Below are 14,662 nucleotides of genomic sequence, written 5' to 3' on the forward strand. Positions count from 1 at the left end.
GGTTGTTTTTAAACGCATCGGGCTACTCCCTAAGCAGTCTGTGCTACTTACGGGCCTTCAAAAAAGACGCTTTTTTGGTGCTCTGTGCAAAAAGCGTCGACATCTGCTTCCAGCTGTAAAATGCCATTCGCGGACGCTGAAGAACTTATTTGCAAGGGAGCGGGTACAAGCAATTTGGCATTTTAAAACCACCAGGAACACCGAACAGGGGCGCTTCTTTGCTTGCGCCGAAACACAACGACAGGAGGTGGACAACGTAGTCGGCAGGATTCGAACCTCTTTCTGTCTATTATATACTAAATGTTCTCTTGTCTGTCTCTTGTTTGTATAGAACTGAATGTCCCTGACAATGTACTGTTAGTTTTAATTGAAGAACGGCATTTGTGTTCAAATATATCAGACAAGTTTACGTAACTGCTCATGCGACACTCAGTTGTAATTAGTCAAGAAATAAAGTCGAACAACAGCTGCGGGTTTGATTCTGAACGTATGAGATTTCAGCGCCTTTTACTTCCATTGACAAATGATAGAGATTCGAAGAGAGATCCTTCAGACCAGCAAGCAAACCCACGGCTATTTCGGTTTTCTATCTAGGCAACGTTGGTGTCTGCAATAGCATACATGAAAGCGTGATGCAATTTCTGTGGCTACATTTGTTGCACGTCATGCACAGTAAGAGTGTTTCTAACACCAAATAAAAAGTCAACAATTAGCGATCACGCCTTCTCCTCAGTTAACCCACTGAAACCCTTGCTGTTAACAGTTCTTTACTGCGTGGTTTACGAGCACCTACATATCGTGTCGGTTCTTTCAGTTTATTCATTAGGTTTTCAAAGGCATAAGCCACCAGAGGTGCGAACGCAAAATGTGTATCTGAAGAATTGCTTTCAATGGCAGCGGGTCCAAGCGATTTAGCGTTTTTATAGTACCGGGAAAGGAGAAACGGCACTTTGCCTTTGCCGCGCAGGCACAAGGCGACGTGCGGCAGACGCCGGAGTCGGCAAATTCCGAACCTGCGCGGGGAGTCCCCAACGCACTTAACCACTCGGCCACGACAAAAGCGAGCTCGCTGCCGCCGCATTCCTCCTATAATCTAACACGAAGTGCGAGGTGGCTGCGGAAACCTTTTTAAAGTCGCTCTCCGTTAAAAAAAAAATACCTTTCACAAGATTCGTGCCGGCAGACAGACACGCCTCAGAGGGTTTAAGGCTGGCTTCACGTTCAAATGATAAAGTCCCCCAGTCCGGATGTCAAAATGCAACTTTGGCAGACAGAAAAAACATCAACAAACCACAAATGGTTTTTACAAGCTGCACCACACTGCACTTTCAAAAGCATTTACATTCGTGTTAGACGCAGGAATTGCCTTTGATTTGCGCGCTTACGAACGCCATGGAAAACGAAACAAAACTAAAGCCCTCAGCTCCTGCACTTGATTATAATGCCGTTACGTGTCGAAGCAGGAATTTATGTCATCCTACCACTGCAACACGGGGAATAGAGAGAAATGAGTACACGCTACGAATTGTCTCTAATCAGTCCCTACAGTTGTAAGGCGCCTGGAAGCGTGCACCCCCATCATTAATCTTTGCGCATCTGTGCAAGGTAAACTCTGGAGCAGTCTTTGAAACGGCTCAAAGGAAACACGTGATTGATTCCATGTGCATCTGGGGTTCATTTCTTATTTACATTTAATTCAAGGGAAAGGCTTGGGTCAGTTTCAGACGGCCTCCAACAGCGAGATTCAAGCGCCCCACCTTCAGCCCAGTCTGCGCAGCCAGAACGCCAACGGCTCCTATGCTCTCCGGGGTGCGGTTGTGACCCCGTAACCTAAAATGTTGGTGGCAGACAAATGGAGACTAACAGGTGACGTCCTAGGACATGACTACATTGTGGGGATGGTGACCATTGCTTGGAAAAGAGTGCGAGGCCCCTTTAGAAAAACATTTTGTTAACAGGCATTCTGCCTCAGCCTAAACACCTATAGCTTGCAAAGCGCATGCTATTAGACAGGCACCTCTGCAAGACCTTAAGAGTCTCTTAAACTAGTGATAGTAAGGTGTTCCCAATGGGCGATGTTCGGCTTTCAAATCATCTCTCCGTGGAAGCGCCGAGATGCAGCTGTTTAAGGCTTAGAAGCAGCTGACTGTTTTACTGCCTAACTGATCACTGTCAGTCAGGGAGCTCAGAGGTGAAAAGCCTGTCTGAGACAATTCGCCGTCGATCAGTTCAATATGTTCCGTAACAGCTCGGCGCACCTGAGATCATCTTGGTAGCCGTGTAGCTCAGATGAGTGAGAGCGTGTGTGTGTGTACCACCGTGATTGGATGCCGGTCCTTCTCAGGTCACAGTAAACCTTCTGCTGCCTAACTTCCCTAATTTTGGGGATCCCTTTGAAAAAGCAAAGGAAAAAAAAACTGGCTCTTCATCAGCGTGATCGACCCACCACCCTGTTTGCCTCAGTGGCCTAATGGATAAGGCACTGGCTTCCTAAGCCAAGAATTGTGGGTTTGAGTCCCACCTGGGGTGCTCCTGTCCATTTTTGAGTGTACAAATGTCCTTGCGATTTGCAAAGCTGCAACCCCACCTTACTCAGTGAGCGTCTCTGCTTTTCTCTCACATACAGTTGGGAGAAAAACTTTTGTAAACAGCCCTTCGGAATGATGTGGATTTCTGCATGAATGGCTCCTAACATGTGATCTTATCTTTATCATAATAAGTCATAATAATTAATAAAGAGAGTCTGATTTAACAAACAACACACGCCCAACATTTGACATTGCTGTTTCTTTATTGAACAAATGGTTTAAACAATCAAGGTCATTGATGGAAAAAGTATGTGATCCTTTATATTAAGGACCTAGTGGAACCTCCTTTATTGACAAAAACCTCAACCCCCACTTTCTGTAGCGGCTGGTCAGACCTGAGCAGCTGTTAGGAGGTATTTTGGCCTATTCCTCTATGCAAAACTGTTTCAGTTCATGTATATTTTTGGGATGTCTTGCGCTGAATGGCCTGCTTCAGATCACGCCACAGTACTTCAATGGGTTTGGGGTCAGGACTCTTACTTGGCCATCCCAAAATACGGAATTTCTTCTGTTTCAGCCACTCTGTTGTTGATGTACTCCTTTGTTTTTGTCATGTTGCATGACCCAGCGTCTTTCGAGTTTTAGATCACAGGCAGACACCCTGACATTCTGCTGTAGAATTTCCTGATACATCTTGGAATTCATCGGTCCCTCGATGATTGCAAGCCGTACAGCCTCCGCCGTGCTTCCCAGGTGGGATGAGGTTTTGGAGTTGGTATGCAGTGTTTTGTTATCTCCAAACATAACGCTGTGCACATTTACCAACAAGTTTAACTTTTGTCACGTCTGTCCACAGAACATTGTTCCAGGAGTTGCTGTGGAAGATCCATGTGGTCTTTAGCAAACTTGAGAGGGGCAGTGGTGGTTTTTTTGGGGGGGAGAGCAGTGGTTTCCTCCGTGGTGACCTCGCATGATCACCACTCCTGTTCAGATTTCTTCTTATGGTGGACTCATGAACACAGACGTAAGACAAAGTCAACCACCTGTTCGCTAGATCCCATCCCCACTCAGCTAGTCAAAGATTCCCTCGAAGGACTGGCAGGACCTATAATTAGTATGATGAATGCATCGCTTGCGTCTGGCGTTGTACCTGATCAATTTAAGGTAGCGGTTGTTAGACTGCTCCTTAAGAAGTCAAATTTGGATCCACAAGTTCTTAACAACTACAGGCCTGTCTCAAAGGTCCCATTTCAATCTAAAAGTCTTGAGAGAATAGTTGTTGCCCAACGTCAATCGTATCTGGATTCAAATAATATACTTGAGAAATTTCAGTCTGGTTTCTGAAACTGCATTAACAAGAGTCGTAAATGATATCCTCTTAGCTACTGATGCGGGGAATGCAACAGTGCTAGGTTGCAACAGTGCTAGGAAAGCAAACGTTAGGTTGCTTTTCTTCATGCTGCATCATCGGCATGAGTGGAGATTTTTAAACGTCTGTACTTACTGCGCCCCATAAGAAATAGTTTGTCCCCGTTCAAAAGAGATTGTGCGATGTCCTACAGCGTTCACAAAGCAAACCTTTGACAGTTTGAAAAGAGGAATTTATTCTGCTTCCTGTGCGTGCAGTAGTTACAAAGTTGAACGTCTTTACACGATCTGCTGCAGTTTTTAGTGGGCGGGCTTTGTCAGATGGCTTGGAAAAACGCACTGTGTTTCGGCTCGGGAAACATCATGAGCAGTGTCCTGCATGTTTTCTGTGTATAGCTGTCTTTTAACGCATACAGAATTCATTAGAAATCATTGATTTCTCCAATTAACAAGGGTTCCTTAAAGGATGAGTCAAAGTAATGTCTAATTGGATTAGTTTCCTTAGAGCTGGTTCAGAGTTTGCTCAAGAGTTTACCTTTCACAGATCCGCAAAGAAGAATGTTGGGGGTGCATGCTTCAAGGCGCCTTACAGCTGTAGGGAGTGATTCGAGACAATTCTTGGCGTGTGCTCGTTATCATATACCGTACGCCCCGAGGTACAGTGCTAGGATGACGTACAATACCGCTTGGGGACGTAACGGCGTTATATGCAAGTGCGGGACATTTTGTTTTGCTCTGCTTTGCTTTGTTTTGCTTTCCATCGCGTTGGTAAGAGCGTAAATAAAAAGGCGAATCCTGCGTCTACCACTAATGTAAGAGCTATTTCAAGTGCGGCGTGGTGTGGCTTTTGAAATGCTTGTGGGCTTCTCTGCATTTCTTTTTTTGTGTGTAACAAAGTGGCATTTTCATGTCCGGACGGGGAGACATTATCATTCCGACATGAAGTCACCCTTAAGTCCTCTGAGGCGTGTCTGTCTGCAAGGCTTGTATTTTGGAAATGTTTTTTTGAAACGGAGAACGACTTTGAAATAGGCTTCCGCCGGCGCCTCGCGATCCAGGTAAGATTGTAGCAAGAATGCAGCGGCAGCAGGGCTTGCTGTAGTTGTGGCTGAGTGGTTAAGGCGATGGACTAAAAATCTGTCTTTTAACGCATACAGAATTCATTCAAAATCATTGATTTCTTCAATTAACAAGGGTCCCTTTTTGAACCTGCGAGAAGCATTCTTTCAATGTAACAGTTTTACTCCGGGGAAAGGCAGCATGATATTGAGAGTAGCTCAAGCTTTCAGCACCTGTATCGGACTGCGTGTATGCAGACACCGCTCAGAATCCCCTGTAAGATTCTCCTTCAATTCCGTTTTGCAGTCTTTCAAAAGGCTTTGCTTTGCTAGTCACAATCCAAGGCTCATGACAGCATTTGAAAACATTCACCACTGCATTGGCTGGGAAATGAACCGGGGTTAACTGCTTGGAAGGCAGCTATGCTCACCACTATAACACTAACGCACGCCCACAGGAGGCCTGCAGGACACCACCAGAGAATGCTCACGATTTCGGAAGCTGTCTCCGGGACGTGCTGATTCCACACATCCTGAATAAATCATGATATTGTTAGTTGCTGTAGCTAGACGTTCAAATGAGTTTCATGGCCAGATGGACTGTTTCCTCCAGCGGTATAGTATTGCAGTGAGACAGCACGATGCCTGCAAGACTATGTCACGCTAAACGCCACAGATTGTGTTTGTCCTTTCGTGTCAGTCGTCCTGCAGCCACGGGAAGTTGGACACAAACATGCTGCAATGCTTTCAAAACGTTAGGATTTGTTTGTGCAACATCCGAGAAGAGTACTTGTGGCTTGAATGTGAACTGTACGTGCCCGCCCCCTTTCCTCTGTAGTGCATGAGTTCCTCCCGGCATGCCCTTTGTCATTGTTCTGTCATGTTGTATTTAAAGGGCTGTATATCTGCTGCTGAAAATAAGCTACGGTTTTCTCACAACGCCCTTTGTTCCCGACGGAGCCCTTGTCTGTCATGAAATTCTTCAAAACCTCAAGCTAGAAGAAGAAGACGACAAATATGAAGCGTTACAGCAACGACATGCCATGAGACGATTGATAACGATTTCCATAGGATCCCCGCGGTTGCTTGGCTCATTTCCCTCTATTCCCCGTGCTGCAGTGGTAGGATGACGTAAATTCCTTCTTCGACACTTCCTTCCAGATAGAGGGTTCTGTCGGAGCATAGACATTAATTGCTCTCAACTGATTCAGATTCTGTAGTCTGACGTGGGCAGCAGAGTGAACGTCTGCGACCAGGATCTGGCCCTGCACCACCGAGAAGGAGGAAACCAGTGTCATCTCTGGGTTTCCGAGGAGAATTCCCACTCCGGAAGAGTGGACCCCTCCTACGCTCCAGCATGATTCTCCCTTCGTCCATTCCCTGGTGAATGTCAGCTTGTCGCTTTCATCCTTCAGGTGGACCTCCTGTAAGAAACAAACTGAGAAAGACTTTGAGGCCAGATCATGAAAGACTCCCCGTCTTTTCACCGGGTCTCTCAGCCCTCTCACGTTAGTTGTTAGAAAGGTAAGTTTCACAGTCATGATTGAACAAGTGAAAGTTAAACCTCCTCTATGTGCTTACAGTAGAAACTTGGGAGTCTACATCTGGGCACTGTTTAGCCTAGATGTAACTCCTCTCGTTCGGGTCCTGGGGGGAATATGCTGGGCTCCCTCCAGGTCTCGCTGGGGACTGAAAGGTAAACATGCTGGAGAGGTCCAGCCCTACCATCAGTCCGGGCTCCAGGGCGGCTTCGAAGTAATCCTCGTCTTCCTCGAGGATACTCTCCGCCACCGCTTCGGGAAGGCTCCTTTCTTCCCTTTCTCCAGGAGTTTCGGGGACCTCCAGTTGCTCCTGGGCCTCGGGGGAGGGGGGCTCCAATTCCTGGGCTGCCTCTTCCTGTTGTTCCTGGGCCTCGGGGGAGGGGGTTCCGACTTCCTGTGCTGCCTCTTCCTGTTGTCCCTGGGCCCCGGGGGAGGGGGTTACCTCTTCCTGGGCTGCCTCCTCCTGTTGTTCGTGGGACTCGGGGGAGGGGGGTTCCGTTTCCTGGGTTGTTCCTTGTCGTCTTTGGGCCTCGGGGGGGAGGGTTTCATTTCCTGGGGCGCCTCCTCCGGTTGTTCCTGGGCCTCGAGGGAAGAAAGTTCCGTTTCCTCTAGGACAAGGAAACGGTTCTCCCTTACCACTCTTTTTTTCTGTCCTTCCGAAGGTGGATCCGCCCTGCCTCTCTTCTCCCGCTTTCGCTTTCCCTTCTTGCTGGGAGTTATCCAGTGCCCTTCCTCCGGTCGGCCATTTTGTCCATCTTCCTGGCGGCCATCTTGTGGCACCGGTGCGGCTGAGGGTGTGGCCTCGGCAGTTTCGGTTCTCTGCGGGGGAGGTTCTTTGTTCTTTGTTCTCACCTCTCTCCCTTTGTCTGGAGACCGGTTTCTGCCGGCCGGCTTCCACCACCTGCGCAAACGAAGGTTTGCTTACCTTGCATTGGCGAAGGAGGTGTCCCTCAGCGCCGCATCCGTTGCACTTTTTGGCTGCCCGGCAGGTTTTTGCCAGGTGCCCGTCTTCGTTGCAGTTGTGACATCTGACGATGTCACACGTGTTTGCCTTGTGGCCGGACTGTCTGCACTTCTTGCAGAAATCCGGCATCCTGGGGTAGTAAAGGTACCCCCTGTCGGCTCCGATGTTGAAGCAAGCCGGGGGGTGCTGGAAACCGTCGACGCCCTCTGGGTCCTCTTTCAGGAGGACTGGGTACAGGCGTTTGCCGTACCAGACGCTGTCGTCCCTGATCTCTGTCGGTTTTCCCACCACAGTTACATACCTCCCTAGGTACGCTGTTACCCATTCCGTTGGTACGCAGGGGTTGTATGTGTGAACTGTGATGGTCCTCTGATTCGTCTTCCTCATAGGCTCAGGCCTGAAATCAGAGAAACCGGGGTGCTTACCTTTTTCCCTGATCAGTCTCGTTGCCTTTTCATACGAGGCGTCCGTGGCCATGTAGGCCTCTATGTATCTCTCTGCCTTGTTGTCCTGGAGGCAGTAGAGATCTCCGGCCACCAACTGCAGGATCCCTCGCAGGAAGGTCATAAAGAAGGATTTCGCAGTCGGCATCGTCTCCGTTTGCTTGGTCCAGTGGAACCGGATCAGTGTCCTCTGCCATCTGGGAGGGAGAAAAAGGGAAAAAGTGTTTGCTGACCTGGCCAGCTGCTGCACCACCAACAGACAGGTGGTGCTCGGCGGGGACTTCAACGTCAACCGGGAGAAGGGGAGCGACGCTAGCTCGGCAGAGCTGGAGTCGCTACTCAAGCAGTTCTCCCTGGTAGACGGCTTCAGACGGTGCCGCCATAACGACGCCGGAACGACTTGGAAAAACTCTCGGGGAGTGTGCAGCCGCCTGGACTACATCTTCCTGCACACGACCTGCTCCCTGGAGTCGGCGACGGTGTCCCCGGCGGGGTATTCCGACCACGAGCGCTTGACGGTGGTGGCTAACACCAGGCTGCCGGCATTCAGTCGTGGGTACTGGAAGCTGAACTGGGAGATACTGGAGGAAGACGACTTCAGGGCACTATTCCGGAAAGACTACGCGAGCTGGGTCAATCTGAGAGACGGCTACAGCTCCGTGGTGGAATGGTGGGAGTCAGTGAAGGACAGGACCCGAACCCTGGCGCAGACGTATTGCAGACGGAAGGCGGCCGGGGAGAGGAAGGAAGCTGCACGACTCCAGAGACAACTCGAGGAGGAGTACAGCTCGTCTAACGGGGGAGGAGCCTTCAATTCAGCCCGGGCACGGGACCTGAAGGAGAGGCTCCGCAAACTGCACACCGAGAAAGCCAAGCCTTTCCTGGTCAAGGCACAAAGGGAGCATTATGAAAATAATGAAACCTGTTCCTCCTATTTCTTCAATCAGGTCCGAGGAGCCCAGAAAAAGAGGGTGATCCACAGCCCAAGACGGGGAGATGGAGAGGAAGTGCTGGACGAGAGCGACAAAGTAGAAGCGGCCACCGCTTTCTACACGGAGCTCTTTTCAGAAAAGCAGATGGAGGTGGAGGCAGGCGATGCTTTTCTGGAGGGGCTGAAGGTACGAGTACCGGAGAAGGTGAGGGAGGACTTGGAGGGTCCGATCACGGCCGAGGAGCTGAAGGCGGCGCTCTTGTCCATGGAGAATGGCAAGGTGCCGGGGCCGAACGGACTCCCCAAGGAATTCTACACCTGCTTCTGGGACACCCTGGCGGCAGATCTGGTGGAAGTGGCGCAGGAGATCTTCCGCCGGGGGAAACTCGGAGACACCATGAGGGAGGGCGTCATCTCCCTGCTCTTCAAGGAAGGAGACGCTGCCGACCTCAAAAACTGGAGGCCGATCACGATGCTCTGCGTGGACGTAAAGATCCTGTCCAAGCTCCTGACCGGCAGACTGAGAACCGCCCTCCCCCACATCATCCACAGCGACCAGACGTGTGGGGTGGAGGGGTGATCCGTCAGCTGGAACCTCCAGCTGACCAGAGACGCCATCGCCTGGGCTGAGGACCGGAACGTGCCCATGATGGTGGTCAGCCTGGACCAGGAGAAAGCTTTCGACAGAGTGAACCACAGCTATCTGTTCAGGGTGCTGGAATGCTTCGGTTTCGGAGAGAGTTTCAGCCGCTGGATTCAGATTCTGTACTCTGACGTGGGCAGCAGAGTGAACGTGAACGGAAACCTGGGGGATTTCATTCCCCAGGAATCCGGATTAAGACAGGGCTGCCCCCTTTCACCCCTTCTCTATGTTCTCTTCACAGAGCCCTTAGCAGAGGCGGTGAGACGGGACCCTGTCATCGACGGCCTGGAGATACCGGGAGGCGCGGGGGAAACCCTGAAGATCTCCCAGTACGCCGACGACACGACGCTGTTCGTGAGGTCGGACAGGGGGTTGAGGAGGGCCCTGCAGGTCATGGAGCAATACTCCAGAGCCTCTGGGTCGAAGCTCAACCGCCAAAAGAGCAAACTGAAGTTCTTCGGGCCCTGGAAGCACAGGACGACGGCGCCGGAGGGTCTCGAGCTCTGCACGGAGCCCCTCAGAATACTAAGGGTTTCCTTCCAGAGCCAGGACAACGAGACAAACAACTGGACCGAGAGGATCGCCAGGGTGAACGCGAAGCTGGGTCTGTGGAAAACGCGGTCGCTGTCCTACACAGGGAAAGTGATGGTGTTGAAAGCAGACGTCCTGCCGGCTTCCCCTTGCTCCCCCTTGCAACTCGCAACTGAAAACCCACTGAAGCTAAGCAGGTGTGAGCCAGGTCAGTACCCGGATGAGGGTGAGCTACAGGGAAAAACAAAGCTTCCAGCTGGAAGCGGTGTTAATGGTGCCGGCGGAGGGGCGCTCACCCTGAGGTCTGTGCGGGTCCCAATGCCCCAGCATAATGACGGAGACGCTGTGTTGTAAAAGGGCGCTGTCTTTTGGATGAGATGTAAAACCGAGGTCACAGCGCTCTGTGGTCATTAAAAATGACCACCAAAACCTTTGACAAAAGCTCTTGGTAATTGATGGTCTTCAATAATGCTTCTCCTTTAGGTACATTTTAAATCAGCTGGAAAATGCTGTGAAATGGGGGGGCACTTCACGCCAGTGTAGGATTTGGGTTACAAGAACCATGAAACTGCACGAGAAAGCCCGTACACTGAATTACACGGCTTTCTATTCAAAGGAGGGCAAAAGAAATTCCCTGAGTTCGATTTTTTGCAGCACAGAGAGGACAACTGTTGTGAGGCGGGTTAGCTTAGTTGGTTAGAGCGTGGTATTAATAACACCACGGTTGTGGGTTCGAGCCCCATACAGGCCAAGTCTTTCTCTCCTCTCTTACCAAAGCTGTTAGGTTCCTTTCCGTGGTGAGATGGGTTGTCATGCAACGCTGCCACATAGTGCCAACAGACAAGAGTGTTGAGGGAGAAGAGAAAAGTGTTTGAAGATTTAAGAGTGTCTTAGGTGGAGCCAAAATCAAGTGTCACAAATACAAGTGGGAGGATTTCCAATGTTTAATATGGTAAAAATAAGCGGAAGTTATCTGCCGGTCCGGCACAGTCTGCCATGCTTTTGTCAGATACTGTAAAGTGGTGTCGAACTGGGTGTCGAACTGGAGCCTCACCATTTGCATATGTGAGGCTCCAGTTATACATCGAGTGTCACATTAAATGACAAAAATGAAGAGAGTTAAAGCAGCTGGAGAGGTTTTCTTACAACTTTTGAGCTGACACAGTTTTGGAAAATGTTTCCTTCACGCTGCACTGTACCACATAGGCAGCCAAGAGTCTCCAAAACAAAACAGAATTGATAGTCATATAATGTCCATTAACCCTGGTTTTAAATGCAGCATCATGTCTGCCATCATAAGAACATGAGTCCAATATTTTTGAATATAGTCAGAATGACTTCTAACCTTACCTGTGGTGTCTTTAATCCCTATTGCTCAATGCATGGTGTATGTACTGCATACATGTGTCTTGAGAATGAGGAATGGGCCCCTGAGACAGTCATTTGCCTGTTTCACAAATGATCGTATTTTACTAGAGATTCTGTTTGGGATTAAGATGTGCATTCGGACAGCAATCCCTTTCAAGAAATGATACGTTCTGGATGATGTCAAAGGTGCTGGAACACTGTATTTAGGATGTGTTTGCAGTGATTGTGTGTCTCCTGCTTCAACGCAGTGATATATAGATGTGCTCCTGTAATTTATTGGTACAAGCCCAGGGCAGTAAGCAGTCTGAGGATTTATTTCCAGACGGCATAGAGCAGTGAAGCAGTGAAGTAGTGCAACACACTGGATCATTATATTATTTGAATCTATTCTACTTAAATTATTACATTATACACAACTTGAGTTCATTTTAAAAATTAAAGGGTAATGAAAGGATTGCATATTCATGAGGAAGATTATACAGATATGCATGTGATCTTCCTTTTATCATGTAGATAACTTCCGCTTATTTTTACCATATTAAACATTGGAAATCCTCCCACTTGCATTTGTGACACTTGATTTTGGCTCCACCTAAGACACTCTTAAATCTTCAAACACTTTTCTCTTCTCCCGCAACACTCTTGTCTGTCGGCACTATGTGGCAGCGTTGCATGACAACCCCTCTCACCACGGAAAGGAAGCTAACAGCTTTGGTAAGAAAGGAGAGAAGAACCTGGCCCGTACAGGGCTCGAACCCGCGACCTTGGCGTTATTAGCACCATGCTCTAACCAATTGAGCTAACCGGCCTCACGATTGTGCTCCTCTCTGTGCTGCAAAAAATCGAACTCAGGGAATTTCTTTTGTCCTTTGAATAGAAAGCCGTGTAATTCAGTGTACGGGCTTTCTCGTGCAGTTTCATGGTTCTTGTAACCCAAATCCTACACTGGCCTGAAGTGCCCCCCCATTTCACAGCATTTTCCAGCTGATTTAAAATGTACCTATAGGAGAAGCATTATTGAAGACCATCAATTACCAAGAGCTTTTGTCAAAGGTTTTGGTGGTCATTTTGAATGACCACAGAGCGCTGTGACCTCGGTTTTACATCTCATCCAAAAGACAGCGCCCTTTTACAACACAGCATCTCCGGCACCATTAACACCGCTTCCAGCTGGAAGCTTTGTTTTTCCCTGTAGCTCACCCTAATCCGGGTACTGACCTGGCTCAGACCTGCTTAGCTTCAGTGGGTTTTCAGTTGCGAGTTGCAAGGGGATGCAAGTGATGGAGCCGCTCGCTGCAAAAGCCACTGCATTGGCCGGGAATCGAACCCGAACCTCCCGTGTGGCAGGCGAGAATTCTACCACTGAACCACCAATGCTCAGTGCCTGGGCTTTCAAAAAAGACGCTTTTTTGGTGCTCTGTGCAAAACGCGTCGACGACTGCTTCCAACTGCAAAATGCCATTCGCGGACGCTGAAGAATTTATTTCCAAGGCAGCGGGTACAAGGGATTGGGCGTTTTAAAACCACCAGGAACAGCAAAGAAGCGCGCTTCTTTGCTTGTGCCAGAACACCGACGGGAGGCAGACAACGTAGTCGGCAGGATTCGAACCTGCGCGGGGAGACCCCAATGGATTTCTAGTCCATCACCTTAACCACTTGGCCACGACTACAGCAAGCCCTGCCGCCGCTGCGTTCTTGCTACAATCTTACCTGGATCGCGAGGCGCCGGCGGAAGCCTATTTCAAAGTCGTTCTCCGTTTCAAAAAAACATTTCCAAAATACAAGCCTTGCAGACAGACACGCCTCAGAGGACTTAAGGGTGACTTCATGTCGGAATGATAATGTCTCCCCGTCCGGACATGAAAATGCCACTTTGTTACACACAAAAAAAGAATCAACAACAGAGAAATGCCCACAAGCATTTGAAAAGTCGCACCACGTCGCACTTGAAATAGCTCTTACATTAGTGGTAGACGCAGGAATCGCCTTTTTATTTACGCTCTTACCAACGCGATGGAAAGCAAAACAAAGCAAAGCAGAGCAAAACAAAACGAACAAACGAAAACCCTCACGTCGCGCACTTGCATATAACGCCGTTACGTGCCCAAGCTGTATTGTACGTCATCCTAGCACTGCACCCCAGGGCGTACGGTATATGGGAACGAGCACACGCCACGAATCGTCTCGAATCACTCCCTACAGCTGTAAGGCGCCTTGAAGCGTGCACCCCCAACATTCTTCTTTGCGCATCTGTGAAAGGTAAACTCTTGAGCAAACTCTGAACCAGCTCTAAGGAAACTAATCTGATTAGACGTTACTTTGACTCATCTTTTTACGCTCAGTGCTGGATTGCTCAAACTCCAGATAGGGTTAGGGTTAGCATTCCCACGCTACTTAGACACTTTGTTTACGCTCAGTGCTGGATTTTGGGAACTTCAGGAAGAGTGGGAATTTTCTCCTATCTGTCCATTCTGTTTTGTTTTGGAGACTCTTGGCTGCCTATGTTGTACAGTGCAGCGTGAAGGAAACATTTTCCAAAACTGTGTCAGCTCAAAAGTTGTAAGAAAACCTCTCCAGCTGCTTTAACTCTCTTCATTTTTGTCATTTAATGTGACACTCAATGTATAACTGGAGCCTCACATATGCAAATAGTGAGGCTCCAGTTCGACACCCAGTTCGACACCACTTTACAGTAAATGACAAAAGCATGGCAGACTGTGCCGGACCAGCAGATAACTTCCACTTATTTTTACCATATTAAACATTGGAAATCCAACCACTTGCATTTGTGACACTTGATTTTGGCTCCACCTAAGCCACTCTTAAATCTCAAACACATTTTTCTTCTCCTGCAACACCCTTGTCTGTTGGCACTATGTGGCAGTATTGCATGACAACCCATCTCACCATGGAAAGGAACCTAACAGCTTTGGTAAGAGAGGAGGAAGGGACCTGGCCCATACGGGGCTCGAACCCACGACCTTGGCATTATTAACACCACAATCTAACCAACTGAGCTAACCGGCCTCACGACAGTGGTCCTCTCTGTGCTGCAAAAAATCGAACTCAGGGAATTTCTTTTGTCCTCCTTTGAATAGAAAGCCGTGTAATTCAGTGTACGGGCTTACTTATAGAAAGTCTCTCGATTGTAAAACAAGTGTAAAAAACAAAACAAAGTGCAAACAGTGCATCAAGACAATGTACAAACAAACAATAGACAATGTGCAAGTAAACATGTAGACAGTTTGAATGTAAACAATACAGACGTGTAAACAATGACTGGAGAT

General features: G+C 48.7%; 1 non-coding gene across 1 annotated transcript; it reads right to left on the reverse strand.

Moving 5' to 3' along the window:
* Positions 1-12,963: 12,963 nt before the first annotated feature.
* Positions 12,964-13,045, reverse strand: trnas-aga (transfer RNA serine (anticodon AGA)). The gene has a single exon. It is a non-coding gene; the product is annotated as a tRNA-Ser (tRNA).
* Positions 13,046-14,662: the final 1,617 nt, after the last annotated feature.

The sequence above is a fragment of the Lepisosteus oculatus genome, unplaced genomic scaffold (assembly GCF_040954835.1).
Source record: "Lepisosteus oculatus isolate fLepOcu1 unplaced genomic scaffold, fLepOcu1.hap2 HAP2_SCAFFOLD_78, whole genome shotgun sequence".
NCBI classification, from domain to species: Eukaryota; Metazoa; Chordata; class Actinopteri; order Semionotiformes; family Lepisosteidae; genus Lepisosteus; species Lepisosteus oculatus.